The sequence below is a fragment of the Heteronotia binoei genome, chromosome 9, assembly GCF_032191835.1.
Source record: "Heteronotia binoei isolate CCM8104 ecotype False Entrance Well chromosome 9, APGP_CSIRO_Hbin_v1, whole genome shotgun sequence".
Classification (NCBI taxonomy): Eukaryota; Metazoa; Chordata; class Lepidosauria; order Squamata; family Gekkonidae; genus Heteronotia; species Heteronotia binoei.
Window position 1 is genome coordinate 80,046,518 of NC_083231.1, and position 26,080 is coordinate 80,072,597.

The window sequence follows — 26,080 nt, forward strand, 5'->3', positions numbered from 1 at the left end:
GGAGGAATGGGCCTTCTGTCTTTTCAAAGTAGTGGCTAATCTGACCCAGTTGGGTTGTATCCATTACACTCCTTTGCAAATGTTCCTTTGAACTATAAGTGGTCATTGTGTATTATTAGCAATATTACCTTCCCCCCTACCTGTACCATTTACAATATACAGTTACTGCACTGGAGAGTGGCACTCTCCATCATGCTGAGCTACCAAGGTAAGGCTGAAGGACAGATTAGATTGGCATGGAACCCAAATGGTGATCTTTATGTAAAAGAAAACAAAGACCGTCTTGTTTTAGAAAATACTGATGAAAATTCAGCACTGGTCTCTAAGTGCCACCTTACTGCAAAACAGCTGAAAAAACAGCCATAGGTAACTTGAGTGTGTTGCGTTACAAAATAAGACAGCAAAAAGCCTAAATCTTTTAACATTTTTCTTTTCAGTCTACAGCCCAATGACTGAATGGTCAATGAAAAATTCACACCAGGGCTTCCTTTCCCTCCTGAGTATCTGGAAGAGGAATGTGAGTTATTCAGTTTTACTCATGGTCAAAACTGTTTTGATAAAAAAACCTGCTGGTGAAACCTAAATTCTCTTCCCTCATCTCAAAAACAAATCACCCCCCAAACACTCATTTGTACTGAATCAAATAGGACCTAAGATCATTCTCTCTCTGCTGTACTTCTCTTGTCTCCCTGTTAAAAAGTTGAAAGATGATGTTCCTGGTCTTCAAAGCAACAAAATTGCTCTAATGTTTCCCAAACTGAGTTAAATGAGGACATGGACCCCTGCAAAGTACTAGTATAAATCAAGAACATAATGTGTTGATGATTTTGATGTGTCTTGATATATTCTTGATATTAAAAGGAGCTTAACTTCTAAACAAAGCCTTAATCCAATTTCAGGGGGAGGGGGATATCAACATTGTAATTTCTGATTACTCAGATCACTTGTGAGGGGAGAAGTAAAGGGCTGACCATACGTAACTATTCCAACTTTTACTTATATAGGTCCCTTGTGTGTAAAATGTTAAACTGTCTGCAGCGTAACAGCGCCACTTTAAGCAGGTCTACTCAAAATCCTACTCAAGTATCCTCAGTGGTGTTTACTCCCAGGAAAGTGTCTTAATGACTGCACTGCAAAAGTTAATGCATAATTAATTCGTGAGGTTTGAGAGGGGAAATGAGAAGATGAAATTTGTGCTGACATATAAACAGATCACTTGCCTTTTCTGCTATAGCTCCCACTCCCTGGGGTGGATTCCCTGAAGAGGTAAGGGGCTGCCAGCTCTAGACATGTTTTACATGCCTTGTAAGGCCATTTTATGTGCCAAGGTTTATTTGCTCTAAAGACTGCAAGTATGTGTTGTGTTTTATTTTGTATGTTTTAAGTGGTGATTTGTTAACTGCTTTAAGATACACAAAAGGCAGTTTGTAAATGCTTTCATAAAATAAATATGACATTTCCAAGACTATGGTGTAGCAACAATTGGAACATGAAATGTTTAGCTTTGAAATGTTATAGTTATATTTTATTGAATAATTGCAATGTGGTTTAACAGATTTAGATCACTATCTGTTGTATAGTTTATTGACTCAAGGAAAAATAGAATCCAAGCATACAGTTATGTGCAATAACATGCTAGAATACAATGACAAAATAAGACTGAATATAGCATGCTTCCATTTTGGTAGAATGAGCTAGTTCCAGAAGCAGCTTATTTGCACCTGGATTGGCACCTTATTAGCAGCTGGATTGTTGAACAAATAAATGGTAAAATGGTTGGGTCACATGACAGGTTTTGTATATCCTGATTTAAATAATTACCTGGTGGTCATTATGAACTTTGAAGCATTGCATATACTTGATCTCCATCATAAGCAAACTAAACATCAATTTGTCAGACAGTTGAGGAAAGGGGCTTGAATGAAGATATAATAAACAAGTGAGGGACCCAGCAAGGACTTGAGAGGCGCAACTCATTTCTCCCTCCCCTGCTATTTCATCTTTCCCTTCCCTGAAAGCCTGTATAGCCTTTTCTTACTTTCTTTTGACCTTATCACCCATCACATAACCTACCTTTGTCTTCCCATCTGTTTTCTGTTTTTCCTTTTTAATTCCTCAGCTTTGACCTTGGAAAAGTCTGGGCAGGTTGCACAGTGCTAATCAACAGGCCGTGCACAATTGCATAGAAGGGAACTAGCAAAGACTTGCAGGGGGCACCTAGTTTTCCCCTGTATCCCCTCCCTACACTATTTCCTCTTCTCCTAGTAGTTCCCATATCCTCACCTTTCCCTGCTTTGTTCTCTCTTCTCATCCACTCAACAACCTTCCTTTTATCTACTGCCCCATCTTCAGCTATATTTATTGTCTATTTGCTTCATTTATACCCTGACTTTCTCCACAATGGGGACTCAAAGCAGCTTACATCATTCTCCTCTCTTCCATTTTATCCTCACAACATCCCTATGAAGTAGACTGATAATGTGTAACTGGCTAAAGATCACTCAGAGAGCTTCAACTGCAGAATGGTGATTCAAATCTGGGTGTCCCAGATCATAATGTGAAACTCTAGTCACTGCACCACACTAGCTTTTGTGTGGTGCCTGTTGTTGAAAAACAGGAAACAGGCCTGGGTGAGTCACACAAGTCATGCTTAGCAAGTTTTCTGGTGGTTGCTACTTGGCCTGGCCCCATGAGTCTTCCTTCAAAGGCCAGTACATCCCTGGAAAGTGCTAAGTCCCTCCTCCTGTCTTTTACTAACACAAACTGAGGCATGAAAGCTGGCAATACTGTTGTGGTCATCTAGTAACAGCCACAGAGGGCATTCATTTCCTAAAGCTATATGTGTTGCTTCTGTTATTTGGGGAGGCGGGGGCTTATCTTTCCAATGTTTTGTTGTTGTCATTTACATTTCAAAATTCACGGCTTTTCTCAGCTGTGTAGAAAGATTTGTCTTGTCTGTTCATGTCTTCAGTCTTGGGGTTTAAGTAGACATGGGAATGAACTGAACCATGAATCACAATCCATGCATGAATTGGGTCAATTTGTGATTCATTCCAAACCAGCCTGAACCTTGGTACTTTCTTTTTGTTCATTTTTGTTGTTTGTTTTCCCAGACAGCCTCGCACTGATTCAATTAATTCCAAGCAATACTGTGGGTGGCCTTCTTGGAGCCCTAGAAACACCTATAGCAGCTCCAGGAGCAGCTCCTTTTCTGCAGCATTAAGAGTTGTTGTGAAACTGAGCTTTCCTGGGGGCTTCAGGGAGCTATAACTTGAACATTCCAAATCCAATCGTCACCAAATTTGGAGGGTGGCTGGAAAAGAGCCTGCTGAAGATTCCTGGTGAGTTTTACACCTCCCAAACCAAATGAACCAATGAAACATGAACCAGATCAGAAATCAAACAAATCATGAAATGAAACGAACCACCATTTCCCCCGGTTCATGTCCAGCTCTAGGTTTAAGTATCCACAACTGTGACACATTGAGAATTAGATATGTTTTGATTAGCATACAAGCTCATGATTGACACTTTGGGCTCTTTGACAAGTCAGGGTCTATTTAAAAATGGAAAATGCACCAACATATTTGCTGGTCTCAGATTTTGTATTTTTCAGTGTACATGAAAAACATTTTCATCATTAAAGGCTAGGGTACTCCTGACTACAAAGTATCTTGCTCAGGGTATTCTCATAACTATTTGCACTTGTGGTAGCTGTGTTTTTTGGTCAGTCTGTATGTTCGGCTTAATCTCTCTCTCTCTCTCCCCCAAAGGTGGGGGTGGGGGAGAGATTGTCAAATACATAGATTTTCTTAAAAATCTGACAAGACACAAGCTGTTAATGGATAATCTAGGTCTGGCATCTTTTCAAGGTCTTTAGGATTTATGGCATGGCAATATGTTCAATATGTTAAAATAAATGTATCCTGCTATATATTTTAAGTGGTATTTGGTTACTTTTTACACAAAGTTCACAGGGCCGCCCTGAACCTCAAGTTGGGATTTAAGGAGGAGAAAAAGTGAGTATGAAGTAATACTATTAATATGAAACAGTACTGTTTTCACACTAATAAGCTGAAATATTGCAAAAATACTCCGCAATTAGAGTGTGTGGTTATTCCCAATAAAATGTTAGGTTTCAAAAACTGGAGATTTGCTCAGACCTCCTGTACGAATGCAGTTCCCGGTATGCTACTGTGAGGGACACAGTGAAACTGTTCCAGTCACTGGAATGAAAAGTAGTTTCAGTGATACAACTCCATGTGTACACTGGAGCTCCAGAACATGTGAGAAATCACTGAACTGTGAGATAGGATAAGTCAAACTACTTCTATTTAGTCAGAGACATCCCTAAACATCTACCCAAGGATACAAAGAAAATACGTAGGTATATGAATAAGCTGAAGTACTATTAGGCCTTAGATTTGGAATTGTTATCATTTTAATTCAATTGTTATCATGTTAATTCCAGTAAATCAATTGCATTAATAAGGGAATATATTTTATACAATTCTGTTTTTCTTTTAAATGTGTAGTAGATATCATATGCAGATAGTACAATGCAATTATAGGTACTCAAAATATTTAATTGCTTGGGACACAAAGAAATGGCATATGCAAATAGTACAATGCAATTGTAGGTACTCAAAATATTTAATAGCTCGGGACACATTTTGTTTTGGTTTTTATTTTTGGTTTTTTTTTTATAAATTCAAATGTGATCTTGTTGGCATAGGTCCAGCCTTGGTGATGTTTTTAAATGTTATTCTTTTCTGTATATTTTGGAAGTTAACCCAGATGAATACTGTAGCTGCTTTATTCTGTGATCTATCAGAGTGGGACAACAATAATTGGACCTGAAGGTGCTTTAACCACTGGAAATGAATAAGATAATCAGGTTGAATGTATTTGGAAAAAGCATGCCAAAATGATCCAAGTCCTGGGCGTTATAACAAAGACTTCTCCTGCTGCAACAGAAGGCAGCCACCTGGTTTCACAAAGTTTTAGAAGATTCCTAACCCACCTTTTCATTAGTTTTTACAGAAATACTGACTTCTGTTTAGGAACCCATCCTTTATGCACAGACTGCTCAAAGAAATGTAAAACAAATGTTGCTAATCCTCTGAAATTCTTGATAACCAGTGCAGATTCCTGGCATCAAATGATATAGGGTAGGGCATAATTCCTAGTAATGGAACATGAGCTATTTGCAGAAAAGCTGCAAAACAGAAATGGTTGATGGCAGGAAAGAGAGCACAAATTGGGAACCTACATTTTGTTAATAAAACAACAGCAGGGAAACTTGGCATTTTTGAATTGTGGAGATGGAACATTGGGTACCCTTCAAAACTGTTTCAGTAGAACACTGATATACACTTATCCTAATCCACATATTTTGAATGGCATTATTGTACTGTCATCCTAGTCAATACTGTGGACACTTTGGGTGATTACAGACCAGCACTTTGGGCCGATTCAGAGATGGCTCTGAAATAGACCCAAAAAAATCCTTCTACACATAAACATTTGCTGCCTGTCCTTGTACCGTTCTCACCCTGTCCTCTGGCCTCTGCAGTGTGACTCAAAAAGCTACCACTTCTTAAGTGGTAGCAAATATCTGAGCCACACAGCAGTCACCTCCTTGGTTTTGGAAGCGGAAGGGCACAAGCGAGGTGCCTTGGCGGTGTGAAACCACCAAGCCACCTCAAGTCGTACCTACCTCCCATTCACCCCAAAATGCCTGTCTGTTATCAACCTTTGATTGCTTGTCAGCTGTTTGCTAATGCTCCAGTGGCCCATAGGTGTGACCTATGGGCCGCTGGAGTCCTGAATTTTTAAATTGCAGAGAAAAAGGAATCAGGCTCCAAGGAAGGACAGAATTGCCCCACTGGAAATTCCATCTTTTGAACCGCTACTCAAAGTGCACAAGAGTAAAAAGCAACAATGAAAGATTTCCATCAGTCTTGTGAAATAATTTGTGGTTTCCTTAAGTGTACCTTGTATCTGTCTATTCAGTCATCAAAGACTACTTACAGACACACTTGTACCAGGCAGACTCCATTCTAACCAACATAACAATACTTTATGCCCATTCTAATAGAAAATCATAATAGCCGCCAAAATTACTAGGTACATTTTTCAGATAGCATCAAAGCATGATTAATTTAATTATATTAATGGAGAAATTAAAGATCAAGAATAAGTTACAGCATGTGTGCAATTTTTTTTTTACAATTGTGCTCTTGATAGCTGTGTTATCATAATATTCTGTTGCTGCTAGGATTACACCCAGGAAGTTGCCACAGCTATCCAAATGTATCTAACTGACCAGAGGTTAGTTCATCCTCCATCATTTCTTTTTGCCTGTCCCTTCTAAAGTTTATCACTTTTCCCAAATACTACCTTTGATTATGAGTCTCTGTCTATCCATTTCTAGTGTCTTTGCCCCACTGGTGGACCTTCTGATGGCACTTGGGTTTTTTGGCCACTGCGTGACACAGAGTGTTGGACTGGATGGGCCATTGGCCTGATCCAACATGACTTTTCTTAGGTTCTTAATTAATTACAGCAATCTGGAAAATGCACTGTTCTGTATAATCTGAATTGATTAAAAAGATACAACTGCCAGTATGCAAAAGAATAAACTTATTATTGCATAATCCACCATTAATTAGTAAAATATTTGTGATTGGAGAGGACCATCAAGAAAAGAAATTTGGGCAGCAGCTGGAGTGTGATGCATTTGTTATTACAGCTGTTTCTTGATGACTTTTGACCTTTTGTGGTCCATTTTCTCTTGAGATTATTGATTGTATGTGGTCAAAATGTTGGCTTCTATCAGCATTGTTATGGTACAGAAGAAAAGGCGTATTCAACAATATTCCATAATGAGGAATCTAACTCAAACATTTCTCTCACGCACATGTGCTGCCATCCTGGTGAATTCCATCCAGCCTCCTTTTAGTGACAACAAAGAAAACAATATGCACTTCTGCTTTCCAAATTTTATGGTAAGAGTTCTTTTAATACAGATGATCTTTTTTGCTTTAGTTAAATCTTAGGTATATACCAGCTAGGAGAGTCAGACAAAAGGTATTATCAGACATTCCTGCCTTCAAAAGAAATCCCTAGCATGGAGTCTTCACAAGCTTCCTTAAGGGGATTTTGTAATAGCCCTGGCTCCATATCTATATATTGCACATGTTTTATTTTCTACTGAAACATTACTCATGAACAATACCCTGAATCCTAAAAAACAGTGTGCCACTGATATTATAACATGATATGATATCAGTGTACCACTGATATTTTCAATATGAAAATTATATCAAGTATCTGAGCAACTTTTTCCAGATCTATGCAGCCACTAAACTTCACATTAAAAAAAAATTATTTTAAATTTCTGCATGACTATATGATTTTAGTATCATTTAACATGCATGAAAATACCACCCAAAGGGCAAGACATTTCTGAAAGAATATTGACTATAAGTATCCACTAATCTCAGATTACAGAACTGAAGTTAAATGGATTTAACTGTTTCGGAAGCTTGTAAGAACTGTGTGTGTCACAGCAAAATTTCCTGCTTGAGAATATAACCCCCTTCTTTTTTTCCTTACACTGACAAATCCTAGACATTTTGCTTACTTAAATATTCAGGCATCTTGTGTGTGTGTGTTTTAAAAATAAATCAGAACGATTTCTTCCCTCAAAAATGGTAGCAAACTATACATCTGAAAATTTTAGAATAGTTATCCCAGAAGTATGAAATGCTCTTAAAACAGTAATGCAGAAAATAGGCTATAAAGAATCCATCATGTTCAGATAATATGTCTGCTCAATACTGAATTAGAATTTTGTGTAAGATTAGTAGCCAATTAATGTGGAGTTCAAATGGCATAATTTTGTCAGGTTTTCTTGAATGTGTGACTGTTGCAGAAGCAAAAGACATCTTTTTTGCCTTATATATTTTGTGTAAAATACTATCACAAACCTAAAGGTATGTAACTTAATCCACACTCAGTTAAGCACTCTGCAGTACTTTGGTTTCAATGAGTTTAAAAGGGTGTAACTCTGTTTAGGACTACACTGTTGAAGTCCCATTGATTTGAACCAACATGCTCTTTTTGACATCCATGGGATCTAAATGGATCTAGGTGTTCTTAATTACAGCTGGATTCTGACCAATGTATTTTTTTTTTAAAAAAACCCAACAATTTGTGTGTGCAGGAATCAGTTTTGCTCTTAAATCTAATGGCTTCCTTCCGGGTGAGGAAGATGCAAGTCTAAAATTTGCACCAATATAAATAGCTGATGTTCATGTGTGCAAAACTTCTCAACAATGAGAGCTGAGTGGATTCAAGATGTGCCATGAATGTTTTCTGATGCTTTCATAAGAAGGGGCAGAGTGTTTAACAACTATTCTGATTGTGAAACAGAAACCCCATTGACTCAATAAATATATTCCATATACTTTCAGTAGCTCCTGTGATAGTGAAGAGAACTGAAGAAAGTTTATCATTTACCACCACCACCTTTAATCCATTTGATAATCTAAAGTGGTGTATCATCTTTGATTTAAGAACAGAAACAAATTAAAACACAGTGATGAGCAGTGGTATAGCATTTTGGAGCATTCAAAACATTTCACACCTCAGTAATCCATGAAGCAATGCTGCAAGGCCACTGTTATTAATCCCATACTGAGGAGAGAGAGAATGCCTGAGGCTAGTGAATCTATGGCAATGGAAATATTTGAACCAAATGTTTATGGAGTCCTGCCTCCCTGAAAGTACGCTCCATGTGCTGGCCTCTGGCTTTTCACTGGGTTGTTATATTATGTGTTTCACCATAGAAATCCCTATATTGATCTGAGGAGGAGACTGCATTTGTTTTCAATGTCTGGGTCTTTGTTTACATGGTCCCTTTAATCTGTAGACCATTGAAGCTTTACCTGCTAACAGCTAGAGACCATCTTGTGCTTTAATAGCCCATCTCCTAACCTGTAATACTTCAGGCTACAACTAGCAGGTCACATATTTGAATGCACCTCAAACCCTTGCCACATGTAGCTGTCTAGTATATCAGGAAGAAGGCTAGCGTACAACTCTTCTACATAGCATGTAAGATTTCTATGTGAGGGCTGCTTTTTATGGAGGAGCATTCAAATATTGAAGTCAAACATCAGAGCCAGTGTGGTGTAGTGGTTAAGAGCACCGAACTCTATTCTGGAGAACTGGGTTTGATTTCCCACTCCTCCACATGAAACCAGCTTGGTGACCTTGGACCAGTCACAGTTCTCACAGAATTCTCTCAGCCCCACCTACCTCACAGGGTGTCCATTGTGGGGAGAGGAAGGGAAGGTAATGTAAGCCACTCTGAGACTCCTTAGGGTAGTAAAGAGTGGGATATAAAATCAAATCTTCCTCCTCATTTACAGTCTGCCTTTCTCACTGAGACTCAAGGCAGATTACAGAATATAAATCAATGCTATCAATAGGATGACATTTATTTTATTATTTATTATTAGAGAAATTTACACCCTGCCATTCTGCTCTCACTAGGGCTCCAAAGGCAGCCAACAGATTAAAAACTTACATAATAAAAACAAACCATTACAACCAAACAAAAACACATGATTAAAACAATTAAAACCAAGCTAAAATGCATGTGTATATGCATAAAGTGCCATTAAGTCTGACTTATTGTTCCCCTGTAGGGTTTTCAAGGCATGAGACAAACGTAGGTGGTTTGCCATTGCCTGCCTCTGCATAGACTTCCTTAGTGGCCTTCCATCCAAGTACTAACCAGGGCTGACCCTGCTTGACTTCTGAGATCTGATAAGATTAGGCTAATTTGGGTCATCCAGGCCAGGGTAAAATGCACATAAAGTAGAATAAAATACACATACATAAAAACAACAATTAAAATACAGGGCAGGAAGGAGAGGTCACTGAGGGAAAGAAACAAAAATCTTCCCCTGCTGGTGGAAGAGAGCAAAGGAAGGGGACAGGTAAGTCTCAATGGGGAGACAATTCCAAAATTTTGGTGCCTCTGTGGAGAACACTCTCTTCCAAGGTGGCAATTGGCTAATCTCAGAAGGCAGGGGCACCCATAGCAAAGCCTCAGATGACTATAGCAGTTGGATAGGTTTGTAAGGGAGTAAGCAGTTCTTCAGGTATGCTGGTTCAAAGCCATATCGGGCTTTAATAAGACCAGCACCTTGAATTGTATTGGCATTAGATGAAGAAGAAAGGAGAAGAAGAAATTGGATTTATATCTCACCCTTCACTTTCTGAAGGAGCCTCAGAGTGGATTACAATCTCCTTTCCCTTCCCCTCCCCACAATAGATACCCACTGAGGTAGGAGGAGCTGAGAGAGCTCAAACAGAAACTACTCTTGAGAGGAACAGCTCTGTAAGAACTTGTGAATGACTCAAGACCACATCAGCAGGTGCATGTGAAGGAATGGGGAATCAAATGCAGTTATCCCTGATAAGAGTCTGAGCACTTAACCACTATACCAAACTGGCTCTCAGTTTGACTAGGAAATTTTAAATTTGAAATGGAGCTGTTGTGTGAACAAAGGATATGTATTAAATATGACATGCTAAACAATGCACATCAGTAGAAACACAACGCATTTCCCTGGACTAATCTGTTATAATGTTGCCATATTCATTTTATAAAAATGCCTGATTGATGGCACTTGGGGGCTTTTTTGGCCACTGTATGACAAAGTGTTGGACTGGATGGACCATTGGCTTGATCCAACATGGCTACTCTTATGTTCTTATATTCTTAAATTAATAGCCACCTCTCCTTGACCACTGGGGCAGGGTTGATAAAAGACCTGCACAGCCAGTTAAAGTTAAGTGGGGCAGACAGACTGGTCAAGAAACTGAGAGACACCTAAGTGTTTGTGTACTCAATGTCTTTATGTGTTATAAGTGTTTCAGGATTTGCACCAGTAGTGTGTCAAAGCTAATAAGCACTTAAGTAGTCCCAGGTGGAGACTAACTGGATACACCTGTGAAGTCAGCCCACAAGTGACATAGATCTAGCCTTGATAGGTTAGCATCTAGAGTCAAGGCTAGATGATGGCTTGTAAATTAGATCTTGTCAGTGATTGGCTGACTAGTCAGCCAGCCTGGATAAAATCAGGCTAGGTGCCCACAAAAGGAGGAGCTTCTACTTTTCCAAGCCAGAGCCAGGAGTCTTCTCCAGAAGAAGGTAACAGCACAACCAGGTGAACGAGGATGGGACTTTGGAAGATGTCTCTCTGTTGTTTTGGGCCTGATAGCAGAAAAGTGTCAGTGAGTATTAGTCTAGGGAATGAGTCAACTACTACACAATCCAGTGTAGGGAGATAGGCAAATTGCTTTAATGTTTTGTTTAAGTGTTCCTTTGTGCAGAGTATGTTTGTTTTATTGCTTTTTATCATCCCTTTTTGTGTTTCCTCTTCCCTCTAATTTTATAGAAAAATATATACACTTTATTCATAAGTTTTGCCTTTTACTTGGTAGACCTGGGACCTGGTAACACCCTAACCAAAAAGGACCTATTTAACATTTTATTAAGTTATTATAAATTAGCAGCTGGGCAATAATAGCTATGGGTGTGTCTCTTGTGTGTGTCTTGACAAGACCACATCATTTTCTTCCAACCACATCTCAGTTCTACAAGCTGGGTCACTTCTCTCCAGCTGTAACAATCTGGACTTGAGTGCAGTTTAGGCCTGCCTCTTCAACACCCACTAGATTATTATGAAAGGTGATTTTCTTGACTAGTTTTGCTGACTGGAGGATTTCATTGACACAGTGCTTGAACTACTGGTTTAAAGATTTGCCATTTGATTATCATGACAAAACTCTTGTCTTGTCAGCTTCTTCTTCAAGAGATTTCAGGAGAGGAACAGTAATAGCCTAAAACACAACTACCTCCTTGTAACCCTCCCCTTGTTGTATAAAGCCATACTTTAGAAAGCATGAGTTTGCTTCCCCTCACATTATGCCTAAAAGTAACCACAAAAGTGTCAGAACCTCATAAATGGTTTCAAATTCTCAATCTGGTGCAGATTTATTCAAAGGAATTTGAAGACAACTTTTCCTGTGCAGTGTTTCTTTTCTTCAAATTTTCTTTCAACAGAGGCTTTATGATGCAGATGTTTATGAAAGCAGAAAAATGTGATAATGGTTAGGAACTACTAGCTAGAAAATAATACTATGGAGTAGTTGCTGTCAGGCTGCAACAGATATTGTTGAGGCTCTTTTTTAACTGTGGCTAGGTAAATACTCATCAGGCTCCAACATAGATGAATGGTGTAGCACTCCATAGGGAATCAAATAGCTGTGTTGGAGCTTCTGATAATCTCTGGTTTATTAAAAAGCTGTAAGGCGCTTTTAAATGATACCATGTTATCTAGTGATGCATATTCATAAATCTAATATCAATTCTTTGCAAGGTTGGAGAGATTTGTATATATTCGCGAGTGCGGATTGGTAGCCTTCCCCCCCCCCCCCTCCAACCCTGCTCTGCAAATCCAGTTTCTGGATTTAATCTGAATCTGGAACAGGAATGAAAGCCCTTTTCAGAGTCTTGATACATGCGATTCTTATTTCAAGCCCTGCGTGTTCATCACATATGACCTTGCTTCCTGATGATCTGGCATGATGCCTAAGCACACTTCAAGGATCCCCTGAATAGCTGGATTCTGCCACATGGGAGACAATAAAAAGACCATGAGGCATCAATTACCCGTCCTTGACTTCCAGTAAAATTCCAGCACCAAACATTTTAAATGATTGTATGTAAAGTCTGGATTTCCATTTACCAGAGACATTTGGTGTAAATAATATTTATGCAAACCCTTGACCAACTTTTGAGGTTATATATATTCATTTTATCAGGTGATGGATGACCTTGAGAGGTGTGAAAGATGTCATGCCTATAAAGAAAAATATTATTCTGTCAAGTGAACCACTGCAGTATTTTATGCAGCATCACACTTGTGATACACATACACACAGGGGCTGGGGTGGAGGATGAAACAAAACAATAATCATTGATATGATAGGTTCTTATAAACTACAGAGCAGCCACAAAATCAGAATACATCATATGACTGTAAATCCAAATGATTCCTGTGCTATCATGACAGCAGCCAAAGAAGTTTTGTTTTGCTTTAAAAAAAAAAACAACACCAAAAAGCTGACACTGTCATTCTTTATTTAGGAAATGGAGGTGCCACTTCGCCAGACACTTGTTTGAGATAGTTTACAAAGGAAAAGCAAGAGTCATAAAAACAACAAATAATTATTAAAAATAAAACAAGATGTAAGAATAAGCCAAGGGCATGAAAACAGCACAAAGGAACATTCAACAGCCTAAAATAAGATTTTTTTTAAAGAACCATTGAGCTGGAAGCATACCATAAAAACAGCTCAGTCAGAAGCTTGAGGTTTCATAATATTTGTTATTGCACATCTTTGTTTTTCTCTTTATGTTTGTTATATTTTTTGTTTCCATATGTTTAAATAGGAAAAAATTCCCATGTAGCTTCTTTGTTTCCATCCAGTTTGCATGAAGGGAAATTAAATCCCACACTGAGGAGATCCTTCCAGATAGTTTCATGTAGATAGAAGACTATTATAGGCTATTAAAGGCAAATAATGAAAGAAACAAATGGAATTTGTTCATTTGTGGTTATTCCCATTCATTTTCACTACCCTATAAACATGTTCATCTTATTGCGTTTTGATGTACTTAGCTTAGAAATGAATGTATATCTATATTAGGGCGTGAAGTGAACAAATCAAAGTTGTATTAAGTCCATTGTCTTACTAAAAATTCCAGTTAGATTCTTTAATTTCAGCACTCCCTGGAGAAGATCCTGATGCTAGAAAAGACAGAAGGCAAAAGAAGAAGGGGATGGCAAAAGAAGAGATGGCTGGACAGTGTTACTGAGGTAACAAACATGAATTTGAGCAGACTTCGGAGGATGGTGGAAGACAGGAGGACCTGGCGTGAGTTTGTCCATGGGGGTCGCAAAGAGTCGGACTCGACTGTGTGACTGAACAACAACAACATAAACATGTTTATTTTATTGCATTTTGATGTACTTAGCTTAGAAATGAATGTATATCTATATTAGGGTGTGCAGTGAACAAGTCAAAGTTGTATTAAGTCCATTGTCTTACTAAAAATTCTAGTTAGATTCTTTAATTCAGGATTAAATATTAGAATATTCATTGAATAGTACAGTTGTACTCACTCCACAGGTCACAGAGAAATTGGCAAGGCATCCAAAGGAGAGCAAGCTGGCTGTGGAGAAAGGGGGGCAAAATTATCACCACCTCACTGTGGCTAGCTTGCTCTGTTTCTAGGTGGCTGATGTGTTGAAGTGTTACTCTCTTCTCTCTGGGGCCAGCTTGCAGTTCTCTCTCTTGAGACCCAGTGTAATAGTAGTTAAGTAATCTGGAGAATCAGATTCAATTTGCCACTCTTCCACATGAAGGTGCTCGTTATGGGGAAAGGAGTGTAAACTGCTTTGGGGCTCTTTAGGGTAGAGAAAAGCAGGGTATAAAAACCAAGTATTTTTCTTAGTAGTCACTTGAGTGCTAGGATGAGTATACAGAGGCTGAGGAGGAGACTGGGGAGGGGGGTTGTTGGAGAGGATTGCCCTTCATTTCCACCCCTGGCATGAGGCATCTCAGAGAGACTCACAGCTTACTCATATGCCAGTCTACCCCAGGGGCAGTGGAAGTCACCTATTGACCAGGAATCTCACTAGGAAATGGCCTTGCCTGCTTTCTAGAAAACTGGCGGGTGCCATATCAGAAAACACTGCTCAGAAGAGCCACAGCTAGCATCTTGAAGAGCCATATGTGACTCCTGAGCCACTGAACTCAGTATCATTACTACAGAAGTTTCTATTGGTTTATATGGAAAACACATATGTAGGTCAAACTTTCCCCCCAGCTGAGAAGTAATTCTCAAGGATTTTACTCTCACCAAAACAATCCTCTCTTCCGAATTTCAGAAATACAGGAGAAAAGTATCTTAGACAAGACTTGTTGCTGAGCATCTGCCCCCCCCCCCCCTTGCAGGTATTTGAAACCTGGGCTTGACCAGAGGAGGATGCCTGTAGGAAGAGACAAATGGTTCTGGGCCTTTAACCTGGACCTTGGTCTGTGGCCCTACTTGAGATGTACCAAAGAAACCAGCCCCACTTGGGTGGCCTGCATAACAAATTATTTATTTGCAGAGTGTACTGGGTGCCTGTTTGTTTGGAATATATAGATATTGCATTTTTATACATTTTATATGTAAACCACTTTGAATCTGAGGAAGAAAAGTGGGGTGCACACACATTTACACAAATAAGCGTAAGTTATGCATGCTGTGAAGAAAATTTCTTCATGTTTCAAAGTTTGGTTTAGGCTGAGATGTGGCCTGCTTGTGAGTTACTAGAGTTCAGAAACAGCTTTGCTAGGCTAGAGCAAGATGACCTTGTGAAACTGCAGATAACACCCAGCTGCAGAAAGAAGTTAAGATGTTTGGTACCAGCTTCCCATTAGCCACATTCCATTCAGTTAAGGTCTATGATTTGCACCTGTGGGAAAGGGCCAAGCCTAGTTGCAGATAATTTTGACCACCCCCACACTTAGGTCATCTACTTAGCTATTGGCCTAGTGAATTGATTCCGTATCACCACCCAGGGTTCCCATTGGTCTTTCAGGCCTGAGACCATGAGGTACCCTTATTCATAAAAAGTTGGTTTCTAGCCTCATTTGTTATGAGTGCTAGATCTGACAGAAATGAGACCTTGTCAGGCAGGGCCATATGTGTCATAAAATGTAATGCCAGGCAGTGGAGATATACACTTTATAAAGGACATGTTAAAGATTTTTTAAAAGTTAAAATATGCTTAAAATATTAGCATTCTTGCAATATTTTGTTTATTTAACAGTTTCTGTTAACTGACACCTCTTGCTCTGAATTATTGCATCAAAATCTGGAGAATGTCTGTGCTGTAGTAATCTTCAGTATGCTGTTCAGGTATTCAGGAGTGTCTGTAAGTTGCAAACCTACTTTTGATTTATTGACATTCATTATAGAAATCTCATGGTCAATGCTTTGAGTCTAAGACCCAGGGTAAAACATGAAATGCCTGGGCATTGTGATTCTTTGTACATAAACTGCTTAATGTGCAGGTCAGCCAATGGAGAAAATAGAGGCTTTGCAATGTAGCTCCTGTGCAATTGAGCAAGCCTGGTAAAGCAAGCTGTGATGCAGAAGAAATCAAAAAAGAGAGAAGGAAGCAGATGACAGTAAGTTGCTTGTGGGCCTGATAGGAACCCTCTGGGGGCCAGATCCAGCCCTCGGGCCACATATTTGACACACCTGTTCTAGGCTGTTCTAGTCTGTATATAAATTTACTTTGGCAGTTATATGCCTTCAACTGACCTCAATCTTAATCCAGAGCCTAGAGTGACTGATCACCTACCAGATTAATTGCTTTTGTGAGAAACTTGTTCTGCAAACCTATTCCTAATGAATTATACCAAATGAGGATTAGGTGTTAAGACAAATAATGAAAATTAATTTTGAAGACACATGAAGAGGGAAAATATTCTCTTCATCTTTATAAAAAAAATTAGAGGAAATGGCAAGAAAGGGGAGAGGATACCTTTGAGACAGACAAAATGGTCTGGTTACCAAGATACAGGATGCCTTGTAGCGCGAGAAACAGGTTTGGCAGCAAAAATGGAAATAATCCCTTGAAGAGATGTTTGGCCACAAAAGAGAACTCTTTTCAGTCAAAAATGCTGCACTGGCTAGAAAACTGGATATTTGATGAGCCCTTGAAGATCCAGCCTGCCATGAAGACTTCAAGGTTACAACAACAGGTTTTTCCAATAGAACAAAAAAAAGAGGAATGTTTATATGACTGAATTTAAAACACTATGAGAACAAAGCTGCAAAACTCCTGGGGGAAAATTTAGTGGTCTAGGAGGAGGAGGAAATTTGAGTCAAAAGTACCAAATTTGCAGTGTTGCTACTGAAGACGCTTCCCAAAAGAACTCCCAAGTTTCAAAAAGATTGGATCACGGGGTCCAATTCTATGGGCATTCAAAGAGGGTGCCCCCATCCTCCATTGTTTCCAATGGGAGAAAAATGACTTAACAAACCTAGCAGATTGTCCCAGAGCATCTCTGCAGTAGAAAGTGAAGTGTGGGGAGGGGGCATGTTTACAAGGCCAGCAGCAGAACCAGTGCCACTGTAGCAGTGCCCCAAACCCAACAAGACTAAGGTCAAATGTGAGAATCTCTGAAGTAGAAACTTCAGAGTGATTGGCTCAAAGCTCCGGCTAAGGAGCATTTGCTATTGGCCTGCAGAGATCCCTCTTCCCCCTCCCTCCTGTTGCCCTGCAAACCAAAGCAAATGGTGGGAAAGAGCCAGAAACAGAAAATAAGTTTATCACTTTAAATCCGCCAGAGCCATTATTCAGTATTACTGGATATAGCCGAATAAAAGTCAAATAATTTCTGATAAGTTATTTTTTGGGCTCAGTTTATACCTAGGGCTTTTTTTAAAAGCAGGAACTCCTTTGCATATTAGGCTACATGCCTCTGGTGTAGCCAGTCCTCCAAGAGCTTACAGTAGGCCCTGTAAACTCTTGGAGGATTGGCTACATCAGGGATGTGTGGTCTAATATGCAAAGGAGTTCCTACTACAAAAAATCCCCTGTTTATACCAAATGCATACCCCTATTTCCCAGCCTACAGAACAGAGGCATTAAAGCCATAATTTGTTAAGAAGGCAAACTAGGACTGATCATCTATGAGAAAAATCTTTGGTCAAGAATTAGCCATAGCTAAAATAAACCATTGTTTGCTGTACTGAGCCTCGTATGCATATCTTAAAAACAGCTGGATCCTTGACTCCAATTGCTTATGGAATATATTCATTTTAGTTGCCTCTTTGGGTTTGGCGATCCATGTGGATCTTCAGGCCACAGCTCTGCAGTCCTTTACATTCACTAGTCACCCCCAGCAATATACAGAATTTGGTCCTTGGGGGTTTTCCTATGCTACATTCAGCTCCATGCATCCACTACAAAAGCTTTCCTCCATTATTTGTCATTAGAATGCTCTGTTCCCTACTTTCAGAGCCCTGGTACAGTTGTCTCTGCACAGTTCCATAGCTGTGATTAACTATGTCCAAGAACAACATCTTTTCAATCAAAGCAACCTAATCCTATGCCAGGTTTGCTTAGAAGTAAATTCACTGAAATGACTGAGTCTTCTGAGTGTGCAGAGGATTGCAGCCTTAGTTGATTAGACCTTGTTCTCCAGAAAAGGATAGATATGAACTGCTATAGCAGATCTATGTTAGGTAGGCCGCAGTCAGATACGGAAGCTTGAGTTTACATCCTAAAATAACACATTTCATTAACCCATGATTATGTTACTTTACCTAGCAACATCTGTCTTTAAAGGTCATAAAATGAATGTGGCATTTTTGGACTCAGTCAACATTTAACAGTAAACAGCCATAGCTAATGGAACGGGTAATGGAACTGCATTTACAGTACAGTCATAAACTATTGTTTTGCCTTTTCCTGCAGCACAGAAACGTGTATGTAATTTGTTTAGCAAGTTTACTGGCAATTTCAGTCAAGGTTCAGAAAGTGCAAGGCATAGGAAAAAAGAAAGGCCTTGGGCAATAACATTGTACTACTGTATGCAAGCCATATCTCCAAGTATATTAATTTTTGCTGAAAGTAGCCTGTGCTTCATTGCACGACCTGCTATGGAAGGTCATACATGTTTAAATAGAGTCAAAATGAGCATTCATTTAAATGAATACAGAGATTTTATATCATTGATTTGATAATTTGGCTCCCTGCCCCTTTTATACATTCCTTGAGATGCCTTAAAGGCATCCAGATTTTTTAGTTATTGACATAGGATTTGCTTTATAACATTAGCATTTTAAAATGTAATCTTCCATAAATAAGTTATACAGCTTTGCAGATGCAGAGATGGCAATTTGACAACGGCTCATGATTTCCAGGAGAGTTAATGTATTGCTTGAGGACAGACTCTATCCGAGATTCACATTACTACTTTATCAGTTTTTCTCACTTTTTTCCTCTAACATCATATGTCAGGGGGTGGCCAAACTGTGGCTTGGGAGCCACATGAGGCTCTTTCACACATATTGAGTGGCTCTCAAAGGTCAAGGAGGAACTTAATGCAGGCTTACTCTCAAGTAAGTCTGCTTAGCATTGGAACCTCAGTCAACTTGTGAGCACTGACCCATAGATAGTCAACTATTTCCACCATGTGTGAAGTGGGGAAGGAGGTAGAAATAGGCAGGCTTGCAAGTTCTTCTCTTCCACCACAGGGGCTGGAGACCTAGAGCAGGGAAAGAAGGTACAAGAGCTGAGGGACAGAATTAAAGAGAGTGGTGCAGGGTTCCCTCTTACTTTCATAGCTCTAGTAGGAGCTGTATTTACTACCATTGGTGTCAAGGCAAAGATGCAAATAGTGGTCAATGATTTATATGGTACATTTGTGTTTCCTTCTCCCGCTGGTGCCAAAAATAATTCCCTAACCTTCTCCTATGCTGGTCTTATAGGGACTGTTATTCTTTCTTTTACTTTTCTTTTAAGTCTCCTAGCATGATCATGTTGTAAAGTGCATACATATATCATATTTTATCTTTCTGTGCAAAGAAAGTATTAAGATTTTTAATAAAATGTGTATAATAATTGTTCATGTCTTGCTGCTCACTAACACCTTACATTTATTCTATGTGGCTCTTACATTAATCAAATTTGGCCACCCCTGTCATAAGATGATTAAAAATGTGAATCTCTGTAGTAGAATACGTCTGTAGATTTCAAGACTGTGAGACCAATCACATAGTACAGTCTAAATGACCACAACAGTTAGAAATTATACCATGCAATTGAGAAAGGGGAATACTTCTCTTTATAAATAATTCATGAAGATCAGTATCAGTACAAGGAGGGCAAAATCCAAAATAAAAACTTATAAGAACCATTGGCATCAACACATATTTTTGAAGGTCATTTATGCAGAAATCAATAACATTTGTACATAGAGTCTTGTGAGCCAGGGCCTCTTCAGATTTTATTAAAGAAATTTATAGCCTGCCTTTCCACTTCAAAGGGTCTTCAAAGTATTGCTATTGGTTTTAGAAGTTGTAGGTGGACCTAAAAGTATTTTAAATAAAATAAACTGGCTAAAAAACTTTATATAAAAATCCCAGCATTATAAGCAAAACCCAGTTGCAGGCAATAATACAAATTCTGCACTGGTATAATAATAACAATTGATTAGCATTAAAAACTTGAGTCAGTAATACAGACATAATTTGATGCTTAAAAGTATATTCTGAGGGATCCAGTCCAAAGCAAGGTTGCCTCACTTTCAAAGGCAGGTATATCTTGAGAAGGATGTTCAAAAGTGATCTTAATTCACAGGCACCTTTATGGGGAAGGTGATCCTCCAGATAACCTGGTTCCAGACCGTATAAGACTATAGAGGTCAAGAACAACATATATACCATTTCCTTCCTATGATGGTGAATGATATTCAGATGTATTTAGCCACAGGCCATTACAAACCAAGGATAAAATGAGAAACTATGAATACAGATTCAGGTGCATAGTTGTGTTGGTCTGAGGCAAGAGAACAAAGTTTGATTCCAGTGGCACCTTTAAGATTAACTTTGTTCTATTGCTTCAGACGAACATGGCCACCCACTTGAATCTATTTTCATGGGAGACACCCCACTTCATTAATTCCTTGTATCCAGAAATAAACTTCACTTTTATTAAAGGTGCCACTGGACTAAAATTTTGTTTTATGAATACACATGTACACTCTAATAATACATGAAGAATCAGGGTATTTTCTATAATTAAACACTTCAGAAGTTCATTGTTATGGTGAACTTAACATTTTGGTTTTCATAGTTTGTTTTTGGTTTTTATTTTAGTGAAAGTATCATGCATAAAACAATTGAGTACAGATTTGCTAATATATTCTTTGTAAGTAATTTAGTTATGTGGAGGATGAAGTAGAAAAGAGATGGGGGGTAAGCCTTTATATATTTCATACTACTGTTTATTTTTAATACAGTTCCACATTTTAGATTCAGACATGTTTGAAACCATATTGTAGATTTGTTAAAGGAAAAGTTGCTTTATCACATTTTCTCTGTCAACGGGGGCATGGGGGAAAATAAATTCTTCAGAACCTGGCATTAGACATTTATTCCCACTTCTAATCAGTAGTATATCATCATTTTAGCTCCCTAATGGAATTTAGAGCAATAATTGTTACAATTCTGGCATGGAACTGCTGAGGAATAGTGGTTTTGTTAACTTTACTTATTCCAGTGATAATTTAATCTTACAGCTAATCCATCAAAAAATAATCTTAGACTCCCTATAAAACTGGTTTGTGGCAGAAGAAATACTAACAAGTGTCAGAGTGAATTGCTTCTCAAAGGTGGAATAATTATAGGTTGTTTGGGGAGCAATAAAGAATTTTGTAGGGCAAAATTGCCAGCAAAATCTATCAGCAGTGGAATTTCTCTTCTTTTTTTGTATTGGTTATTTATGTTCTAGGTCATTTTTCATAGTATTACTTTAATACTTGGAGTACTCTCATTTCATCTAAAACAAACTTTTCCTTCAAAAGAACATGACATGAATGAGATTTTTGGAGGATCTTTAGTGTGTGCACTTCACAGCTGCAATATTAATCTGAGACAAGAAGGTCTGTCTTGAAATGAATGACCTGGTGCTGGAGAGGAAGGGAGAGCTCCCTTGACTCCCATGAAATGGCTCAACAAAATATCTTGGATGCAATCGCTTGTTGCAGGATTGATCCCTTAGAAAATGCAGCCAGTCTTCAGAATTTTCTGTGCCAGTTCAATCATTACTTGGGGCATTCAGGTGGTGGAATAGTGATGCTCATGGCCCTGCACCATTCAGATGGTACATAGGGCTGCCAGTTACCCACCTACAGTGGGCAACCTCCCTCTCCCCAGCTCTCAGGCAACTGAGCAGCGCAAGAAAATGGGAGGGTGATGAGATTGCAAATGTGGTGACAGCACTTCCAGCTGCTGTGCCCACAATTTCTTCAAACTCTGATCTTCACCATAGTGATCGGGGACATTCTTAGAATATCATTGATGCAGTTATATCACTTGCAGGTGATCATCCAGAACTGACATTACTATGTCAATAATGTTCCCTCTCCCTACAGTCCTCTTACCAAAATCTCTAGGGATTCCTTTCTCTACAGTCCTCCCACCAAAATCTCTAGGGGGTTGCCAGCACAAGTCAGGCAACTCTAATGATGTTGCATATGAGTCAAGGTCTCCTCATAAATGCCTGATCATACATCTCACAAACCGCGCCTCTACACCATTCAATGTTCAAATGGATGATCTCTGTGGTAGTGGGAAAGCAGAGGTGCCACCTCAAGCTCTGGCCCCTGCTGTTGTTCCATACAGCAGTGGGAGCTGAAACTGGGGGGGGGGGGGGGAAGGGGAACAGCATTGTGAAATGCAGCAATGTCACTTCAGGTGTGTGACTTTGCTGTGTCACCTGACATTCTAGAAAGCTCCTTCTCCTGGTTGGGAGAAATTCTGGAGTCTTGTATGACACAAGGATATCACTGGGTTTCCAGTCTCCAATTATCCAAATGTTCTCACTTTTGTATGGAGCTGTGAGGGCAAACACAGGGTAGACGATGCTGTTGTTTCAAAAAATAAAGGCCCCAAGGAACAGATGAACTAAGGAGAGGGGCCAAGATCAATGGCAATGGCCTCTAGCTCAAACAGCAGTGATTTAAAGAACAAATAGGTCTTCTTTTATAAATTAAGCTCTACCCATTTATTAATTTTATTTTTTAAAAAATCATATCTTGTCTTTCTGTCACAGCCACCAAGATGGCTAACAGTTTTAAAACATACATAATAAAAACTCATTTTAAAAACCATTAAAACCAAGATAAAATACAGATAACATACATGTACATAAGAACAACAATTAAAAACAGGGCAGGAAGGAAGGAATGCCGAGCAAAACAAAAGTGTATTCAGCTGCTGGCAGAAGATAGCAATAGAAAGGACAAGGAAAGTCTTTCTGAAGAAACAGATTCAGAGTTTTGGTGCCACAACTGATAAGAACCTCTCCTGGGTTGCCATCTAACTAATCTCAGAAGACAGGGGCACTTGAAGCTGACCCTTGGAAGGTGACTGTAGCAGCCAGGATGGTTTGTAAGGGAGTAGGTGGTACTTCAGGGATGTAAGCCATGCAAGGCTTTTGTGCCTGGAAACAGACTGGGAGTCAGTATAGACAGGACAAGAGTGATATGGTCCTTACTAACCACTTCAGTCAATATCCTGGCTGCAGCATAGTTGATTTTATGTGTTGCCTATACATCTATTTATGGATGTCCAGTGGCCATGAATACAGGACAGGTATGCTGGGTCTATGGGGAGTAAATGTGTGATTCTGCTATCCAACCATTCAAGGGAGAGAGTAGGCTTGTCTGAAATGTGCCATCATCTGGAGAATTTATTGATCTGTAGAAACATTTATGTGAAATAGCCTTTCTTCATGTGAACTAATCTATGGCTGCGGTCAGACAAGTTGTTTAATCTGATATCATTGCTGTTACATGGCAGCAGTGCCGGATTAAACCCTGTGGAGGCCCGTAGGCGTAAAAATCTTGGGCCTCCCCTCACAAATTATCTCAGAGTCTGAGCAGTTGCCCTGCTGCAGCCTGCAGGAAGCTTCTCAAAAGCCCCTCTGACAATGCTGTGGGGGAGAGGCAGAGAGAGGTAAACTTGGCAACAACACCAGCAGGAGCCCTACTAGACAAGCTGGTCAAAGAGCAACTCAGTTGCTGGCTGCATGTGCAGGCTGGGAGGGCAGCAAGCTGGGGGAAAACCAGGCGGGGGGAAGCCAACCCAGGGCCCCTAAAGGCATGGGGGCCTATAGGCCAGTGTTTACTTGGCCTTATTGTTAATCCAGCTCTGCCCGGCAGATTTAAAAATGTTCAAACAGTGTCAGTATCCCATTCCCCAGTCGACCTCCCCAGTGCCACCTCTTCCTGATTGCGAGTTTGGCAACACCCGGAAAAGTTCAGGGTTTATGGATATGAATGTCTTCACACTACATTTCCAGATGTCTGAACTCTCCTTTTATGAACTGAAGCCATTTGGGAAGTCTGAATCTTCCCTTCCTTTTTCAGCCTTTTGAAAAAAGCAGTTAGTAATATGAGCATCATTACATTGTCTCACAATGGTTTAGAATCACTGCTTCTTTGCTGCAATATTTTGTCGTGTTTGGGATCCCATGGGGAGGTTGTTTTAGAGCAACAAATTCAATAAAAACAGCCCTTTTGCCATTTCTTGGGGTAGGACAGCACCTGAAATAGTCCCTATTTAGGCTCCTATATCCGTGGCCAGGATTTCACCCCCCGAACTTTGCTCCAAGTCACTTCATAATATTGCTCTGTTGGGAAAGCTGTACAGGGAGAGGAAAAGGTGCAGGATGCACTCAGGCAGCACCACAGAAATATATGGAGTCCTACAAAATTAATGGGAAAAGGAGCAAGATCAAGCAGGAAAGGGGAGTGATTTCTGAAGGAGAAATGCAGTTATACAGGAATCAGTGAGATCACAATACTTGGCAGAGGGATTGCAGAGCTATCAAAAAGGAGCTGGTGCTTCAAACATGTGCTTATGCACATATATGAAAGACAAACAAGAAAAAGAATGCCTCCCAACTGCAGGCTCCATGGTTGCTATGCAGCAATGGTCTGGATTTATTTATTTATTATATTTATATTCTGCCCTCCCCTGCTAACAATGGTCAACCATGGGGTAAGCACTTGGTGCAGTGGGTTGTGAGTGGATATTTGGATAAAATTCTCTTTCAAAAATAAATTAAAGACAAAATTAGAAGCACGGCCAAAACATACTAAGCCTGTCATATGACCGCAGCCTATATTTTCTCAGAGAAGATCCATGAAAATGATTTGGCAAAGTCACTGTCCATTCGCTTGCAAAGGGAGCCTTAGCTTCCCATTATGACAGATAAAAAAAAGGTCTTTTAAAGGGGGAGGAATTGTGTGGTGGAAAATATGGAAAGCAATATATATTTTCAGAAACACATTTTTTTTTCCTGGGGTGTAATTAAGAAGGAGAAATATTGAGCAGTTACAAATGTCATCAACTTTTATCTAACAACTACCAAGGCCTGTATTCAACTCAAAATGGCATAAAATGTTTTAAATTATGTATGAATCATGTTTGGGTTTGGCTATAGGACGCAGCATGTCAGTGGGAAATGTTTGATACCTGCTATGGCTTAAAACCTTTGCAAAATATATATTTTTCAGGCATCTCATTTAGATCTGATTTCATAAAATGGAAACAATATTCAGAAATGCCAAGACAAACTATTATAAAATTAAAAGTCTATTATAAGAAGAAAAATATTCTGCTTACATAATATCAGCAAATGGTTCCCTTAAACATAGTCATTGATCAAAATTAATCAATGAATATGTTTTAATGAGATCGGTTATCAGTTAGTATTAGAAAGTTTACAGCATCCATGTGCAGAGAGCCTTTTCCTCTGTTTTCTTTTTTAAAAGACTTTTTTGCTATGATAATTCTTCTTTGAGTTACTTTTTTATTTTCAGTCTAACATATTTCACTGGGAGATATTGTGTGGGTGGGGGATCTGTGTGCATTATCTGCTAACTTTGTTGTTGTTCCCTTGCACAGTTGAGTCCAAATCTTTGTGACTTAGAAGATATCAAAATGTTACTGTTTTCAGTATGTGATACTATTCTGTATATGTTTATTCAATTCCTGTAAGTTCCCAAAAAAACATGAATGCAAAAAGTGGTTATAGCAAAACCACAGACAATATTGACAGGTGCCAAATGATGCTTATTGGAAGAAAAGAACAAGGCATTCTGACACCCTAGTCCTGCAGTCTTGGGGAAT